The 6,000-nt window shown below is 45.4% G+C and overlaps 1 pseudogene; it reads right to left on the bottom strand.

Moving 5' to 3' along the window:
• The window catches only part of LOC119389591 (mitochondrial sodium/calcium exchanger protein-like), a 111,883-nt pseudogene that overhangs the window by 17,306 nt on the left and 88,577 nt on the right, over positions 1–6,000 (bottom strand).

Below are 6,000 nucleotides of genomic sequence, written 5' to 3'. Positions count from 1 at the left end.
ATGTCAGCGCCATACTTGACATAATTGGGAGGGTTCCCCCCCCCCCCCCCCCCCCCCCCCCCCCCCCTCTCCTCTGAAGGGGAACCCTGCGCACGCCTATGAAAGCAGTCATAAAACGGAAGCAAAAGATTCCATGCTCACCGTTTCCGGAAACGTCTCGTGTGGTGAAGAGTCCCTCCTTGAGTTTCTGCAGGAGTCCCTTGGGCGCCTCGACGACGGCTCCCGCCTTGGCCACGGGCGTCTTCTCCTGGTCGTCCTTGGACATACGCTGGTACACCAGCCTTCCGAACACCACCACCAGTATGAACAGGATGTACAGCATGATGAAGCCTGAGAGAACACGAGACCAGGAAAGAACGTGGAAGATTACGCACAGTGGTCTCATTAAACATACAGATGAGACAATGGCTCGAGAGAGTAACACTGTGTAATGCAAAGCACTGTCATCCTGGAAATAACTATTGGGTAAGGTATGAGCAGTAAATGACAAAATATTGTCCAAGTAGACAGCACAAAATCTCTGCTCCTATGGCTGCTGGGTCACGCCAACGTCCCACGCCAAACGTCCCAGCCATTTTGGCGACCATTTCAAATGTATTGGGGAAAAAAAAGTGCCGATTTATGGCATTGAAAACAATGAATTACTAGAATATCCCGAAGTGGAAAAAATTTTGCTCACGTGGGTTCCGAATTTCGCAGAATGTCGTCTGAGTGTTGTTTGTCACAAAATTTATTTTGAGAGCATCGTTTCTCGTTTCAATACCAAGTTTGGTTTACATAGTAAGCAAATGTATTGCGGAAAGTATTCGAGTTTTAATAATATTACTGCAACTTTCTGCCGTATATGCCTCCAAAACTTTTACCGACATGTTACTATATGGTTGCATTTTTTCTATGGTAATATTACGCTATGTGTGAATATCTGAGTAATTAGTATGCACTCTACGGAAGGTATATTTTGCGTAAAAAATATTTACAGACCACTGCAGTTATTTTACGAAAAAAAACCCAGAAATTTGAGAGAACTATAATTTCGGTCCAAACTGAGAAGCAATATACCCCACGTGGTGCTCAAATTAAAAAATCAGCTTTATACCTCAATCGAAAGCGAATAAATACTTCTTCGTATATGGCAAGTCTTTTCATCACATTTTTTTAAGGAAGAAAATAATTTTTGAAGTTCCCCATTGACGGTAATGGGGAATTTCAATGAGGAAGCTGCCATATGACCAAATGGGAATATAGCCGTCAATGGGGAACAAAGCAACGGGGACAAAGGAAGGCGCCAGCTCTCCTCTCGTCTTCGTTTGCGCCAGTCTTTTCAGCTCTACGGCCTTTTTGGATGTGAGACATCCTGCGTACTGAGAAGCGTGGTATAGCCACCCAGCTGTGGTCATGCCACAGTGCAAAAACATTTTCAACCGTCGCGATTACGCAGGCTGGACGGGCCAGACGCTAAGGTTCCGTCCGTGCACGTGACCCCCCAAGATGACGCGCGTCATACTGACTCGGGGATCGGCCCACTTTGCTGTGACACCGTCGGCAGGATGGGCGCGCCAGCTGGATTGGGCCGAACGTGGAGACAGTGCAAAGCGGGTCTACACTTTACTGACGAGGGAATGAGCAAGCAAGAGAACCGTATTGTAAACCAGAGAAAGGAGGCATACGGAGGCTTCCTTTATTAAAGAAACTGCGGTCTTCATCACATGTATTTTTCACGCTGAGATATGCAAATACCGTTTGTCATTTCACTGTGTAAAGAACAGAGTCTTCAAGAAGCAAACCTGCAGGGGAAGTTGAGATGGGGGCGCCATAGGCGTGCGAATGGTTCTCCATTACGAGGGGGGGGGGGGGGGAAGTAGCGAAGTTTCACCCCAGCGCTCCCCCCCCCCCCCAACCCTGTCCTGAACACCTCCCACTGAGGCCTTTATGATCAGAATAACAGAGAGCTGAGCTAGTTGGTAAGTATTCATTCTAAAAACACAGGGCGTGCAAACACGGACACAAGAAATAAGCCAGGACACCACAAACGCCGTGGTGTCCTGACTTCTTTCTTGTGTCCGTGTTTGCACGCCCTGTTTTTATGATCAGAACACACTGCGTATAGACGAGGTATTAGGGAGGTGGGGTTACCCCACCTCCCTTTTTTTTTTCGCACACCTGCGGGAGCGACATAAAAACCCGATGCTATAGAGGTGTAGCATAGATGGCGCTGTGGGGTTTGCGTCGTGCGATGCACAAGAAACACAAGAATCCGGTCCGTATGACTACACATCCCCGGGGTATTATAGTCAGACAATGCTACGCATTAAAAAGTCATCGATTGCGGCTTTTTATTGCAAAAGGAGACAGCGTCTGTCGTCGTCTGTCTTCTTTTGCGTTCGTCTAATGTTCAGCGCTGTTTCCCTTCTTTGCGGCATCGAATAATCCGTGCAAATAACGTCGGCCAGGACCGTAACTAAAGGGGGGTTGAGGGGGTTCTTACAGCCCCCGAAATTTCTTCATTCTTTAACTTTTCGGGTGATTGTCAAATATCTGCATGCCTTCACAGCGACCACGAGTTGCCAAAGTTGGCCGCTCTACACACAAACACCCCCCGAAAAAAAAAAATTTTGGGGTACGGCCCTGACGTCGGCATCTGGAACACGCACGCAAGGGACCGCTGGCGTGTGCTCCGCGACGCACATCGTTGGCTTTGCATTGTGCTACAAACAATGGGTGAGGACGCAGACGCCAGATGTTCCTTTGAGACAGAAGGTGAACAAAACACTATTTCAGACATCTCGTAGCCTTGAACACAAAGATACGGGCTCCAATGTGGATGTGGCCGCGTGCAAGAGCGTACGGAATAGTTCGCAATCTTGGCAGGCAATTGAATCATTGTACTGATATTGATTGAACGCAGTATTGATGAACAGTGGATCGCCGACATTTGTTAATATTAGCCAACATTTACCACCATCCAGCAAGTATCGGCTATCGCTAAACTTTTTTTATTATTCCGTAATCCGAGGACCACGTAGGAGGGGCAAAAAAAGGAACATATATAGTGAACGGTATTGAACCAGTGATACAACAGGTTATAGTAAGCATTACTACTGGAAGACTAGCATAAACTAACAAACATGATTTAATATACATTCGTATAGAAAAAAAGTCACAGTTTCGCCGCAAGGGCGAAGCAATGAATGCGACAGCAAGAAAAGCGGCCCGTGATGGACGCGCAGCTACGCTGCATAAACATATGGCTGATTATTAAGGCCCTAGATGCCTCATCAAATGCGAGAAGTAACTGTCGCCGTTAACACAAGTGGTGCAAGAAATCATCATCACGGTATGATGTCACTATAACGTCACTTAATGTGATGATGACGTCATCACGTGACATCTTCGTTTGGTCAAAGATGGGCCTATCCCGGAGGGACCGCAAAACCACGTGAGGCGAAGAAAGCTTTCGGGGAGGGGGGGGGTCAGCACAGCCGATTGAATAGAAAACGAAAATGGCTTTCGTGCTGTGTGACGTTTTTGATGATTAGCTAAGCCGAGCGGTGGACCGGTAAAATAGATAAACTAGGTGTTGTATACTCTCCCCCCTCCCCCTCTAACACGCACACAACAGTGTGAAAGCCACAGCCGAGACTCGAGCACACGACCTTGTGCGCAGTAGCGGCAGAACGTCGCACAGCCGTGGCTGACTGATACGAGTGATAAGCGCCGGGTTATATGTTGCGTATACGGCTATACATAGTACTTGCAAACGTTGTGCGCGATCACCTGATCCTCGCTTATCTCCAGCAATACTCGCAGAGACACCGAAATTGCTGTAGAAGTTTGTATAACATGCAGTCTCCTGCAGAATTCTCCAGGAGTAAATCTGGCGCTAATGTCTACACAGGGGATTCAAGAAGAGCGCTTTTCTGCGGCCACTATGGGAATACGGGTGTAGAGCATTTGAATTTGAGTAACCTTTGTCTTTCTGGCATCAAAGAGATATGTGGTGAAACTGAAGATAGGCCATTTTAAACTCACTTACAGTTAGAGTACAGTTTATACTGTACTCCAACTATAATCTTTTTTTTTTTTCTTACGGTTACAGTACAGTCGTGAGGAGTATGAGAGGAAACACCAAAATCGCGCTTAATCGACTAGTACTTGCAATGTGCCAAATCAATGTAACGTATTGAATTGCAAGAGATAGCTTTCCACTTGAGCATTCACTATTATGAACACTTTCGCGCTTGTCAACTGCGTTTAGACGTTATGACCCTTAAAAGGTAATTTCAGTGTTCCCTTTCATATTGCTCACGACTGTACATCGTGTCTTAAATGGAACACTTCGCGATCATATCGTGCATGCATGTCCGCAGCAAGAAATTTTTGCGTCTATGCACTTCGAAAATTGTGATCGCATGGAAATATGACAAAAATATATAAATGGTATATTAAATCAGGCCACCAACAACCACGTTTCCTATATACATGGTAATTGTGGGAAACTTGCAAGGTGCATATGAAAGCAGTGCGGGGTAAACGACGACACCAGCGTCAACGTCCCGAAGGATTCTCATTAAATCTCTGGTGACCATCGATAAAAGTTGTCCCTGGAAATTTCTTTACAAACAATGCGCGGGATTTGTTACAGTAAACGGTTATGTACTGAGTGTGTGTATGTAATAAGACTGTAATAAAACTTTGTCCAAGGTATATTCCATTCCCACGGAGTTACGAGGTTGGGGCAGCCACTGCATACACATTCCGATAGTTTCATGATTAAGGTGCTGCGCAAAGCCACAGTCGAAAACAACTACATTTATATCTTAATTATAATGGATAGGATCCTGCCGTGGTGGTCTAGTGGTTATGGCGCTTGACTGCTGACCCGCAGGTCGCGGGACCAAATCCCGCCGCGGCGGGCGCATTTCGATGGAGGCGAAATGCTAGGAGAAGCACCCATCCTGTTTGTATGTATGCTTTGTTTATTATTTCAAGCGTATTATTGCATGCGAATTTTCGCAGAAGCCCGCAGTGCGTGAATAAAGGTTCGTGAAAGGTAAAAACTGTCATTAATCGGCTTCTGTTGCACCAAGCCAAAAAACAGATCCATCGATACAGGGTTGCACAGAAACCCTACATGTTCTTTTTTTTGTCTCTCTTTCTCTCTCTAGGTTCGTGCTAAACAGATAGATTACAGTTTCACCCTTTTGTGGTGTTCTGTTGAGCAACGAAACCGTATTCTTTCTCAGAAAAATACGCAGTTGTCAGGCAAGTTAGAAAAAAACTGGCTATATGTACTGCTTGAAACACAATGGAAAGTGAGATAAAAAATGGCGTCTTTTTGTCGCCAGTGTCCCGTCATTTGCATAAGCATGTTTTCGAAGAAACGCGGGTCGAGTGGAAAATCAGCCTGTTCGTCGAAGCGGCTGTTTGACTTTTGTGGTTATGCTACGCAGACTGAGTCCTGGATGGACAATAATTACACATTGCCACAGTAATGTCAGACTTCTATAAGGGAAACTTTGCATTCGCGCCGAGTTCTAGCTATGACGGTGAAAAAGATGACGTGGCGAGCTCTCATGATGACGACTCTGCGAATAACACTGAAGAAAAAAAAAACTGTTATGCATGCGAAGCAAGAGCTACTCATGCTATGCTATGCACCGGCAATACTGGCCAACGTTAGCCTCTGCTGGTGTTGTGCGATCCACTAGCCACTCCTAGTTAGTACTTCATATTTATTGCAGTCTTATATGATATGTGATAGTTCTAATATCTTCATACCGGATGCAAACTTCTGGTTAACCTACCTGCCTTCCTCTGCTCTTCCTCTTCTCTTCTAATATCTTACTTTGCTACTAGGAATGAAGGAAAGAAGATAGCCTTTAGGGGCTCGTTTTTCTTTGTTAGACACAGTATTAATGAGAAGTAACAGACAATAATGCCAAGGAAAGTACAGGAGATGTTACTTGTAATAATTGGTATATAAATGTGAAGAAAGTAAAG

The sequence above is a fragment of the Rhipicephalus sanguineus genome, chromosome 4 (genome assembly GCF_013339695.2).
Source record: "Rhipicephalus sanguineus isolate Rsan-2018 chromosome 4, BIME_Rsan_1.4, whole genome shotgun sequence".
Lineage (NCBI taxonomy): Eukaryota > Metazoa > Arthropoda > Arachnida > Ixodida > Ixodidae > Rhipicephalus > Rhipicephalus sanguineus.
The sequence above is the reverse complement of the archived record's forward strand: the minus strand, read 5'-3'. Positions and strand labels throughout refer to the sequence as shown.